This window comes from Ursus americanus, chromosome 35, assembly GCF_024610735.1.
Source record: "Ursus americanus isolate L20-20 chromosome 35, mUrsAme1.1.p, whole genome shotgun sequence".
In the NCBI taxonomy this organism is placed as follows: domain Eukaryota; kingdom Metazoa; phylum Chordata; class Mammalia; order Carnivora; family Ursidae; genus Ursus; species Ursus americanus.
Window position 1 is genome coordinate 8162018 of NC_142161.1, and position 13626 is coordinate 8175643.

Below are 13626 nucleotides of genomic sequence, written 5' to 3' on the forward strand. Positions count from 1 at the left end.
AGACAAGATCCCCAAAAAATCTCCTTTCTTACCAAACTCTAGTTATTTTGTGATGCACATGTGAACAAATCTAGGCATTCGTTCATAATTGATCTAAAACCATCATAACAGTTCTCTTCTTCATTGTCCCAGCATCACTTGCAGATATGGGTGGTTCAGTTCTGGACAATAAGGTACAAGTTTGTTATAAATGTTTCTGGAAATGCTTCTTTCTTAATTAAAAGAGACCAGTGTTTCTAGCACTATCCCTATCTCACATTCTGCCTTTATATCTGTATCGAACATTTATGATAGCTGGGGCTACAGCAGCCATCTTGCCGTTATTACAAAATAAAACAAAATACTGTACTTAAGGTTGGTGCATTAGAAAGAATAATAGAACCCAGATTCCTAATGGCATCATAGGACAGCTGACCTGAATATGGATAAATAAATGACAGTTTGAATAAGTTATTTTTATGTAGGTACTTACTGCCTAATGAAGTTGTAAATGATGTGGCTAGAATGCCATCATTCTTTAACTTTTTTGGGGAAAAAAAAAAAAGAACCTAAAACTCTGTTATGATAGAATTCTCAAAACAGATATTAATTATGAAGCTACTGATTTCATGATTCTGCTGTGTTCTAAGAAATGCAAAATTAGTTGTAAATTTTTAATGTAGGTAGAAAATAAATCCTACCACTAAATGTTTAAGTAATGCTTGCACCCTGGTCATTTAAAAATGTTATTCATTTCATGTACTGCTGACACAGTATATTTTAAAATTCTTAAGCAAAAGTAATTTTCTATTGGCTTGAATTAGGAGAAATTAGACATCACATTAGAAGTTTGAAAATTAAGACGTGTCTAAATTAAGCCCATGTTTTTGACTGGAAAATTTCCTTTAATATCACCTTACAAAATTACATAGATCAGTTGGTATGCCAGGAAATGTATTTCCAAGTGTATTTTGATATAAGATTTTATGGTCTGACACTGAAAAATAATTTAAAACTTTATGCAGGCAGAGTGAAAAGAAGAAAGATCTCCTGGGAGTTTCCTAATTGTATTGATCCATTGAATTATCCAATTCAGAAGCTGCTTTACTTATGTTTTCTTGTTATGAGAGATGATGAATGGCCACACTGTTTAAAGCACTTCGAGTTGAATTTATTCTTACTTCAGCCGGTGTCCTAACTGATGAATAGTCAAACAACTCTGGAAAACACTAGAATTAACAAAATTAAAGAATATTGTTTGGAGGGTTAAGTTTATCTTTTGTTTTTTTTTGTTTGTTTTGAATTAGTTTGGTTTTTTGTTTACTGTAGAACTTCACTAAGGCTTTCAAATTCTAAGGTACATATTAAATTCCCTAAGCAAAGAATAAAGTAGGCAGTGTTTTGTAAATTTATTTGATCACAGAAGTTGTTATGTTAGAAGCTGCTCTCCCTACAGACACTTCCTAAAACACATATTAAATGGATCTAGAACTCACAAAATCATAATTTTAGCCTTGAAACACAAGAAAGGGAAAAAAACCAAAGCACCTAAAAGGCCAGACATATGTGGGTTTAAAACTGGTCTTCCAGTGATATACCCAGTTAGCTTTAGCCAAGTGGTCTGACTTTGCAGAGGCTTTGCTTCTTTGTAAACTGAGGAAATAATACTACTGTTTAACAGTGCTAGTTGGAGAATTCAAATGTTGAAATTTATTAAGTGTCTGGAACATACTGAGTACCCAATCAGTGGTGGTGTTCACAATAGCTGTTTATAATACTACCAGCAATGTTAATGGATATTATTAAAATGATGTTTTAGTACTATTATATATTTAATTTATCTATGCTACCCCTGACCCTGAGGGGGCCAATAAGTAACTCCTGCCTTCTTTGATAATTACTTTGCTCATGTTTTATATTATAAATCTGAGCTTTAGTGAACCTATGTCAGGATAGAAACAAACAATGGACACAATTCAAAGGTGGTTTTTTTCTGAATTATCCAAGTGCTAAGAGTGAGAAAGTCCTTGGAACTCTAGAGTTATAGAGAATGCCACTTGAGTTAAGGGTTATAGTTATTTGTTTACCATTCAGTGCAGAAATATTTTTTATCATGTAAATAAATGGAGATGAATAAAAAATTTACTATTTGATTGGTAGAAAAATAGGGCAGTTTTGGAGGATTTTACTGGCTTTCCACTACTACAACCCTCACCTCACAGGTGAAGGATCCATTTTGGGAGTTACTTCAGCTTCTAAGTATGTTTATCAAAATTTGTCCTCAGAGTGGGGAAATGGCCCACTGGGAAAGTTGTGGACCCAGTGGATGCATTTTAAACTAGACTGTAGCCAAGCAAGGCTTAATACTTGCTCCCTATATTTACCACTAGATCCTGTATGTCCCCCCATGTGCTCCATTCTAACTGGGGGACACTTCTGGTCTCTGGGCATCTGTATCAACTCAGCTGTACCCAATAGTCCTCAAAATATCTGAGCACTTCCCTTTTTTCTGCTGTACAGTTACCTGAGTAAATGACCGTAGATAACTTTGGCGATGAACAGGGAAATCTTCATAGCATATACTTACCATGGTTTTGCAAAGTCTACCTCTTCTGTCAGATTGCTCCAGATCTAAATATTGACTCAGGTCCAGGAACCAAGAAGTGTATTGTTGTACTTTATCCACACAATCACACACATTCCTACATTTCCATTCTTGCTTTTTTATTATGGATGTTAAGAATCACCTTCATTGGCTGACTATTTTTTTTCCCCTAGTGTTGTTTATATCTTCCCGAGGATTCATTCCTGTTGGTTGCCTTTCCATCCTTGCCCACCTTTCTATATAGTAACTGTAATCTCCTGGATTTTTGTGTTTAAGTGTCACCACCTGGCCTCTATTATTTCAGTGCCCCAATGTCCCTGTTTACATTGAGAGTAGCTCAGTGAGGGTTAAGTTATTCCTGGACAGCAGCAGAGAGGGACCACTAAACTTCTTACTGATGCAAGTACTCCTTTCAGTAGCACAGTGCTGATTACTTTGGGTGGATGATGTGTCCTCTGGGGTCTCCTATGAAACATAATCCTGGGTTTTCTGGCCTTACTATCATGTATCCTTTCCAGTATGCTCATTTCCCTGAACCTTATTTCTTTTTCTACCATCCTGAAGAATAAAAACGTAGGCATTTCTATTTCACTTACTGTGGGTCATTCTTGCTCCAGGCTTCTAGAGTCATTCTAGCAGTAAGTTTGCCCTATCACTGGGGTCTTGTCAGGTATTGCATCCTATATCTTCAGAAAGTGCCACCAAATTAATAATTTTTTTAATATTTAGTCTTACTGCTGGCCCCTTTGATGAAACACTCCCAAAATTCAATCTTACAGGTATTCCCAATACATGCTAGCTAATACTTGTATCATCTTCAGAGTGTGATGTCTTTCATCCCTATTAGACCCAACATATGCCCCAGCTGAGAAATGTTGAGCTGGAATCAGCAAGACTAGGTAATTCTTAGATTTGAAAATCCAAGAACAAATGAATGCCTCTTAGTCATCGTTTTCTGCTTTCTTTCTATATGTAATGATATTGACAAATTTATTCTTCTTTTTAATTGGTTTTATTTTTATATTATAATTTTTGTACCCTCCTAAAAATGTAACTCAAGTTTTTATTAATATTTGCTATAAACCATCATGAGATGGGAAAAAATTCTGATTTGGACTAATCAAGAAATACTAGTGTGTTTAAAAAATTTTATAGCATCTTTTAAGTGATGATATATTATATGCCTTCCTGTGTTCAAATGTGATTGATTAAGAGAGAGACTGATTCCAATGACTGCAGCCTTGGAGCTCTGTAGTCAATGTAGACTTAAATCCTGGATTGCTTATTAGCTGTGTGACTTATATATACTATAAAAGCTCTAACATAATTTCCATATCTATGTAAAGGGAATAGTTATGCTCTCTCTCGCATAGGGCTGATGTGATAATTTATGAACTAACTAGGACAATGAAAGCACTAAGCTAAGACTTGGCATGGAGTAAGTGCTCAACAAGTGGTACCTACTAGAGGATTATAATGAGATGTCACATCCTTTCTTACTCCCATGTTGGCATATATTGGATCAAATCTCATATCAAATTTTGCTGTATTCATAAATCAAAATAAAATAATTATAGCTAAAATAATCTTTATTTTGCTGACTTCCAGAGAGATTTTTCTATACTTTGCTTAGATTGCTTGTACACTTATTTTTTTTATTTTGATATTCATATAATATCTTCTATCCTAGGATATCATAGATACTTTTTAGAATAGGCATTATGTTTTGAATATTATTTTATCCTTCTACTCCATTCTCTGTAGTGTCTCGTATACACCCGGTGTTCAAACTATATGTTCTAAAACAAATAAGGAGCACTAAATCCTAACTAACATTCATTTTATCAACAATGAAACAGTTATAACTGTATATCCACCCACAGCATTCTTATAAGGACAGTGAGATATAAATTATGAATGTGAAAAGTGAACTGGGGAGAAAAAGCAAATGTAGAAGTTATGGTAGAATTATGTGCATTTGTGTCAAGGTTTCAGGTTCTTACTTTATTAGTACTTATGCCATGAGTGTCATAACTTTTAAGGACAAAGATGTGGGGAGATCATACTGTTGAATATTGCTGAAGTCAGTCTTCAAACATGTGTATAATCCATACCAAATACTTAAGCTTTTGAATGAATCAAGATAAAGACTGTTTTTGCAGCTTCATCTCTCCACCTTTCATCATCTCTTTCTCCTTGCCTTTGTCTTATTTCAAAGCCTAAGTCTGTCAAAAGAAAATAAAAGTATGTGTTTTTTCCTTACCTTTATGGGCCCTTTGCTAAAGCCTTAAATTAGCCCCTCCTTATAAATAGGGCATTTGTTTCCATAAAATGTGAGATCCTTTACTTGTCTAACTTAAAGTGGACAATGTGAACAGAACAGAATGGTTTCATTACTATTCCTCTTTTCCACACAGTTTAATAAATGTATATCCACATTTAAGTACAAAATGCATACACATTTAAATTATAGTTTGAAGGAGCTTGAGAATTATTGTTTTAGACGTTCCTTGAATATTTGTCCTCTTCTAAAAACAACTATTTTCTTTTTGCATTTGCAAATTACCATGAAGCAGGGATGAAAAACTATTATTGACCCCACCTCCCACTTGTTTTTGGAGAATCCGAGAAAAAGTAAATTTAATTGGTGTTACAGAGCCGAATATAGCATTTTCACATTAAAAATGAGGTCGGTCAAGTACTACTATGTCCACTCACACATATATACACAAAGCATTAACAAAGATTCGCTTTTCCACGTATGGTATTTGGATCTATGGTTAATGGTAACTCATAAATAAACTGTAGTATAGTTTAGAATTGGGCATTTTATTGGTTAGCAGTTAGTATATTCAGTTTAGAAAATATATTTTTTTGGTGTTTCTTTCTGTTCTGGTAATAATTCCAAAAACATTTCACCAAGTTTATCAGTGATATATTTCTCATTAGTTTGAAATAATAGAGGTTTTACAGTATTCGTTATATGAGGAAATTTCAAAGAACCACTTAATCAGTGGGTACAGGTTTTAAAAATATAAATCAAGGGGCACCTTGGTGGCTCAGTTGGTTAAGCTCCCAACTCTTGATTTTGGCTCAGGTCATGTTCTTAGGGTCCTGGGATCTGAGCCCCATTTTGGGTTCTGCACTCTGTACAGAGTCTGCTTATCTCTCTCTCCCTCCCTCTCTAACCCTTCTCCCCTAGTTCTCTCTCTGTGTCAAATAAATAAATAAAATCTTAAAAAATATATATAAATCAGTATCTCCCTATGTTAATAGTTTACTTAATATATAGCCCCTTTTGCAAGAACAAACATGTATTAGTTTTACTTTTTGTAGAAAAAAAATGACTGAAATAATGAATACAAAGTTCAACAAAAAATATATCTTTAGAATACCATTTGATATCATTGATCTCTCTGTGAATCTATCTGTGATCAATAATAACATGACCAGGAGTGAAAGAACAGAATAGAAAAAATAGTCACTGGATAACATGGATTCATAATACCGTGTTAGAGGCCATGCATAGTTCAGTTAAAATAATTTGTTCTCTGATTATTTTTCTGTTGTCAGTCCATTCCTAACAAGAAACTGAGGATCCAGGTGACTATCCTAAGCAAATGCAGGACTTCTGAGTTACAGAATTAAGTCACCATTATTGCATTTAGAGAGCCCTTATCATGACACCACTTTAAGATTTATACTATAAAGCTACAATAATTATGACAGACTGTTACTAATGTAAGCATATACATTGAGATCAATGGAAAAAAAACAAAGCCCACATGTAAGCAAATTTGTATATAGTCAATTGATTTTTTTAAAGATTCATTTATTTATCTTAGTGTGTGAGTGAGGGGTGGGGGAGGGGCAGAGGAAAAGAGAGAGAAAGAATCTCAAGCAGACTGCCTGGTGAGCACAAAGCCCAATGCGGGCCTTGATCTCACGACCCAGAGATCATGATCTGCTGAAATCAAGAGTTGGATGCTTACCAGACTGAGCCACCCAAGTGCCCCATGGTCAAGTGATTTTTGACAAAAGTGCCAAAGTAATTCAGTGAGGGAAGAGTAAGTGTGCAGAGTTTGAGAAACCCAGGCCGGGTGGGCACTCTCAATAAAAGCCCTGTAAAGCAAGGCTTGAGTAAGCTTTCCTGGTCGGCAAAACTACACGAATGCTGTCATACCTCATTGCTGGAAGAGTTAGCAAATCCCCAAGTGACTCCATTGGGAAGGAATACCTGTAAGCTTATGCCTGGTTTTTCCTGGACTTTACCCCATGGGCCTTTTCCCTTTGCTGATTTTAATCTGTATCTTTTCACTATTATAAACTATAACCACTAGTTTAACAGCTTTTCTGAGGGTTGTGAGTCCTTATAGCAAATCATTGAGTCTGCTGGTAGCCTTGGAGATCTTGGACCCAACTGTGTTTTCATCAGATGATATTGGAATTTCCAGATGTATATGGAACCAAAACCAAAATCCTAATCCTTATCTTACACCATAATTAAAAATCAATTTGGAATTTGTTACAGGTCTAAATATGTAGGCTAAAACTATAAAACTTCTGAGCAGAAATACGAATAGAAAATATTCATTAACTTAGGATGGGCAGTCATTCCTTACATAAAATGCAAAAAGCAAAAAACACAAAAGAAAAATTGACTGAAGTGTGTCACCCCAAATCCAAATGTTGAAGACTTAACTTTCAGTATGACTGCATTTCAAGGTAGGGCCTAAAGAAGGTGATTGCTAAATGAGTTCATAGGTTTGAGGCCTTGATCCAGTAGGATTAGTATCTTTATAAGAAGAGACACCAGAAAGCTCTTTTCTTTCTTTCTTTCTTTCTTTCTTTCTTTCTTTCTTTCTTTCTTTCTTTCTTCTTTTTTTTTTTTTTTTTTTTTTTTTTTCCTCTGCCATATGAAGACATAGCAAGAAGGGAGCTATTCACAAGCCAGGAAGTGAGCCATCACGGGGAATCCAATCAGCTACCACCTTGAACTTGGACTTCCCAGCCCCCGTAATGCTAGCAAAATAAGTTTCTGTAGTTTAATGCATATAGTCTGTGGTATTTATTATGAAAGCTTGAACTGATTAATATGGATGACAGACGACTTATATTCTGCAATAAAGAACCATACCAACTCAATAAGAAAAGAAGCCCCAACAGTGGGCAAAAAAAAAAATCGAGCAGATGCTTTATAAAAGAAGAAATACAGATGTCCAGTTAGCACATGAAAAGACACTCAAGGCATTTAGTTAAGAAATCCAAATTAATAACATAGTGAGATACCAATAACTAATCAATAGAAAGGCTTTAAAAGTATTAACAATGCCAAGTGATGGAGAAAAGGCATGACTTCAGCTTCATTCACTACTTCTGTGACTTTAAATGATACAGCCACTTTGGAAAATATTTGGCAATTTCTTGCAGAGTTTATTATATACTTACTATATGGCTAAGCAACTCTACTACTAGAAATTTATCCAAAGGAGATGAAGACATATTTGTACAGAAAAATGTACATGTGAATGCTCATGGTAACTTTATTCATAAGAGCCAAAACCCCAAAATAATGTGTATATGTATCAATAGATGAATAGATAAATAAAATAAGCTATGTCCATGCAATATAATATAGTCAATAAAAAAGGAATAAAAACTACATGGATAAAACTCAGAAATATTATGAAGGCAGGAAAAAAAATCGGGCACAAGAAGTATGCCCTTTGATTCCATTCATGTGAAATTCTAGAAATGGAAAAGCTACCTATTGTGGCAGAAAAAAGATCAGTGGTTTCTTGGTATGATGTGAGGGTGCAGGTGCTGATTTTAAAAGGGTACAGATGCACTTTGGCAAATATGGAAATATTCAATATCTTGATTTTCGTGGTATTTATACTGTATATTTGTCATATTTTATTAAAGTTATGTTTAACTATGTGGCTTTATTATTTGTAAATCATACCTCAATAAATTAATTTTAAAAAGAGGGAATGTAATGTGAAACATATATGCATTTAATTTGCATCTCCTGTTATTGTCTCTGTTAACAAATGAGACACTGCCAATATCGGCTGCTTCTTTATAGGGCAATTGTTTTAGGATGGTTTTTCCATGGTGTACCTTAGTATGTGTTTTGAATTTTGAATCAACAAATGTGTTACCTATTAAAAAATTACACTTTTTCCTTATATTCCAGAACCTAAACCATCCCAGGAATAAAGTAGGCACTATTAATGTATATTTAATTAAAACTAAGACTGTGAACTGAATCATGACTTATTGTTTAACACATATTGAGCATATATTATAGTGATAGCTTTCTACATATCTCAGAAGAAAAATTTTTACTGGATAATATTTCAAACAAGTACTATTTTAGGATAATAATAGAAGAAAATTTTGATATGTATCATTAGTTCTTTCAGTATTCTTCAAATTGGCTTTAAGGGGACAATAGTCATGAATCAATACAACAGAAATGTTTAAAACATTGATGTAGTGTCTAGCTGGACAGAAACTGTTACAATCAATAAAACAGAACATCCACTAAGTCATGGCACATAACAGATAGTGGTAAAGATACTTTTTTTTTTTTTTCACAGAAATTTGTAATAAAAACAATATGTAGAATTTGTTGACAACATTTCTGTGGGCTGGTGAATTCAGTTATTCTCTTAAGATACATGTTTTTATTTTGTTATGATTTTATTTTCATTTTCTTCTTTGAATATAGAAGCATTTGTTAAATATCTACTATGTATGAAGGTAATTTTACATCAATACAAAGTTATCTTGTTCCTATAATTACAGTTATTTGTAAACTAAATGACACTGGAAATAAATTTAATACACAGTTTTATTTCTATATAGTTATATATACATAGATTTTAAAATTATAATCTGGAGAATATATTTCAGTATTAGAAAGTTTAGTTTTAAAACATACATTTGAGAACATCTATGAAGATCATTTATCCCATTTATTCTGTTACACCTTTACTTCTTTTGGATATGTGCCACACCCACAATATTGTGTGTGTGTGTGTGTGTGTGTGTGTTTTTCCTCATTAACGCATTTTACAAGGGACACTAATGAATTGGAATGTGTGAAAAAGAAAGTGGCCTCTATAATTAGTGGGTAGGAAGCTATATTGCTGACAGTCAGCTCTCGCTAAAGATCAGCAGAAAAACTTGTGGATAAAGTAAAGATGAATTTACTAGAGTAACTTCAGGAAGGATGAACCAACTTTGAGACAGTCTTAATAGTATCTCAAAAAAGAAAAATTAGTGGAAGATATCTATAGTGTTTTAATGCATTGATTCTGTGATTTTAGGTTGGTGAACAGGGTGGGTGGGCAAAGTTTATGACAAGTTATCTTTGTATTAGTGGGCAAGCTGTGGTGGTGGTCTCGAAGAGAGCCTTGATCAACAAAGTTTTATCTTACTTAAGTGAGGTATTTTGCTAGTTCACAGCTTTGCTTAGCACAGGAAAGGGTGTATCTGTTTTGTCTCAGAATTGTTCAGCACAGGGACAGAAAGTATATTTGTTTTCATTTTCAATGTCAGATGAGTGGCAGTTTAAAAAACTGGGGCTGTTTAGTATAAATTTAACAATACTGTTCCCAGCTTGGAGTAAAGAAGAATGATGGTGATCATTAGTTTCTTAAATAAAAATCTATTGTAAAAAATTCTACAAGAGGGATTGGGCAACTGTATCAGCAGACCTGACATAGTAGCCCGAGCTTAATTTCTTGATGTCCTAAAGAAAAGAAAAAATCTAACACTGTGGAAGTACAGTAAATGTAAAAAGCACATAGAATCAGCTACATAAACTGTAAAAGAATACTAATCTGTGTATTAGTATGAAATCAAAAATTTTCAATTGTCTTCATTTATTTTACATAATATTTAATATAGTATTAGATATTAATAACATTCAGCATTTAACTGGTTTAAGGATTAGAATATTTTCAAAGAAATTTTGTGTCCTACAGGAAAAATAATCTTGTTGTCTTTTTATACTGGTAAGTTTGACATACTATGAGACATGTCCTCAGTGAGAATCTAGTCCTTTCTGGTCTATAAGAAAAAGCACTTTGTTGGAGTAAAAACACTTAGATTTTGATCTCTGCTTTGCCAGTTAATTCTAGCTGTGTGAACAGGAAGAAGCCCTTAACATCATTGACCTCAATGGGTCACTACTAAAATCATTCTAATAATATGAGAGAGAAAATGCATAGGATATTTGAAACACTATTATAAACTAGAACACAGTTTGCAGGTGGCTTAATATCATCTTTTTTTTCTATGAACTTAAAAAAATTCACGCTGAAGTTGTCTCACTTTGTTGAGACAATCTAGCAATCTAGCATTGCTTAGATTTCTACATTCCATTTTTCAGAGAGTACAACTGATTCTTTGGCTTCCTTTTGTTAACAAATGAAACACTGTATTTAAAACACAAAATCATGTGGAATCTGGTATACAAGGAAAGCATATTTCAATAGTCTGTGTGTTAACTGTTGTGTTTCTCAATTCTCTGTGGTGTTTCACTTTGCACAAAGAAGGAAATGTTTTCTACCAAGTAAGACTATTAATTTGGATGCAGGGCTTCTGTAGACTAACTGGGGTACACACATAATACCGTAAATCTTATTCTTGGTATTTTATTAAAATGAGCTATTGCAAAATCTTTGAATTCTGTTCTAGCTAGATATTCCCTGACAAATTTATATAGAACTTTTTCATCTCCACATTTGTTATCTGAATAATTATTTTCCATAATAATTCATAATAACTAAAAAGATTTCTCTGCCTCATATTGTAGTGTCTTTAAGTTTCAATTTTATTCAAAATTGTATACAGAGAATTCTTTTAAGTTTTTAATTCCAGCTAGTTAAAATACAGTGTAATGTTAGTTTCGGGTGTATGATATAGTAATTCAACACTTGCATACATCACCCAGTGCTCATCGCAGCAAGTGCACTCCTTAATCCCCAATAAGTATCTTACCCATGCCCTCATCCACCTCCCCTCTCATAACCATCACTTTGTTCTCTATAGTTAGGAAACTGTTTCTTGGTTTGCCACCCTCTTTTTTCCCTTTTGTTCATTTGTTTTGCTTCTTAAATTCAACATATGGATGAAATCATATGGTACTTGTCTTTATCTGACTAACTTATTTCACTTGGCATAATATTCTCTGGCTCCTTCCACGTCCTTGCAAATGGCAAAATTTTATTCTTCTTTATGACTGAGTAATATTCCATTGTATATATATATATACCACCTCTTCTCTATCCATTTATCAGTTGGTGGACATTTGGGCTCTTTCCATAATTTGGCTATTGTAGATACTGCTGCTATAAACATCTGGGTACATGTATCCTTTTGAATTAGTATTTTTGTATTCTTTGGGCAAATACCTAGTAGTGCAATTGCTAGATCTAGGGTAGTTCTATTTTTAACTTTTTGTGGAGCCTCCATACTGTTTTCCAGAGTGGTTGTACCAGTTTGCATCCCCACCAGTAGTACAAGAGGCTTTCCCTTTCTACAAATCCTCACCAGCACGTGTTGTTTCTTGTATTGTTGATTTTAGCCATTCTGACAGGTGTGAGGTGATATGTCATTGAAATTTTGATTTGCATTTCCCTGATGATAAGTGCTGTTGAGCATCTTTTCATGTGTCTGTTGGCCATCGGGATGTCTTCTTTGAAAAAATATGTATTCATGTCTTCTGCCCATTTTTTAATGTGGATTATTTACTTTTTGGGTGTTATGTTTGGTAAGTTCTTTATTGATTGTGGATACTAACCCTTAATTGGATATGTTATTTGCAAATATCTTCTCCATTCCATAGGTTGCCTTTTAGTTTTGTTGATTGTTTCCTTTGCTGTGCGGAAGCTTTTTTATTTTGATGAAGTCCCAGTAGTTTATTTTCGTTGTTCTTCCCCTTGCCTTAGGAGACATATCTAGAAAGAAGTTGCTATGGCTGATATCAAAAAGGTTACCGCCTGTGTTCTCTAGGATTTTTATGGTTTCTAGTCTCACATTTAGGCATTTAATCCATTTTGAGTTTATTTTTGTGTATGGTGAAAGAAAGTTGTCCAGTTTCATTCGTTTGCATGTTGCTGTCTAGTTTTCCCAACACTGTTTGTTGAAGAGACTGTCTTTTTCACATTGGATATTCTCTCCTGCTTTGTTGAAGGTTCATTGACCATATCGTTTTGGGTTCATTTCTGGGTTTTCTCTTCTGTTCTTTTGATCTATGTGTCTGTTTTTGTGCCAGTATCATACTGTTCTGATGACTACATCTTTGTAATATAGGTTGAAATCTGGAATTGTGATGCTTCCAGCTTTGCTTTTCTCTTTTAAGATTGCTTTGGCTATTCAGGGTCTTTTGTGGTTCCACACAAATTGTAGGAATTTTTGTTAGAGTGCTGTGAAAAATGTTGATGGTAGTTTGATAAGAATTGCATTAAATGTATAGATTGCTTTGGGTAGTATTGACATTTTAACAATGCTTTTTCTTTCAATCCATGAGCGTGGAATGCTTTCCCATTTCTTTGTGTTATCTTCTATTTCTTTCATAAGTGTTCTGTTGTTCAAAGTACAGATCTTTTATACCCCTTTGGTTAGGTTGATTTCTAGGTATCTCTGTTTTTGGTGCAGTTGTAAATGGGATTGATTCCTTGATTTCTCTTTCTGCTGATTCATTTTTGGTGTATAGAAATGAAAAACACACAGCTAATAGTATCCTCAATGGGGAAAAACTGAGAGCTTTTCCTCTATGGTCAGGAGCAAGACAGGGACGTCCACTCTCACCACTGTTATTTAACGTAGTACTGGAAGTCCTAGCCACAGCAATCAGACAACAAAAAGAAACAAAAGGCATCTAAATTGTCAAGGAAGAAATAAAACTTTCACTATTTGCAGATGAGAAGATACCATATATAGAACAACCCAAAAAACCCTACCAACAAACTGCTGGAACTAGTAAATGAATTCAGTAAAGTCGCAGGAAACAAAATCAACGTACA

At 33.9% G+C, this 13626-nt stretch overlaps 1 long non-coding RNA gene across 8 annotated transcripts in view; it reads left to right on the forward strand.

The window, feature by feature from the left end:
- LOC123795723 (uncharacterized) overlaps positions 1-13626 on the forward strand; it is an 870146-nt gene that overhangs the window by 174948 nt on the left and 681572 nt on the right. The window lies entirely within an intron of this gene.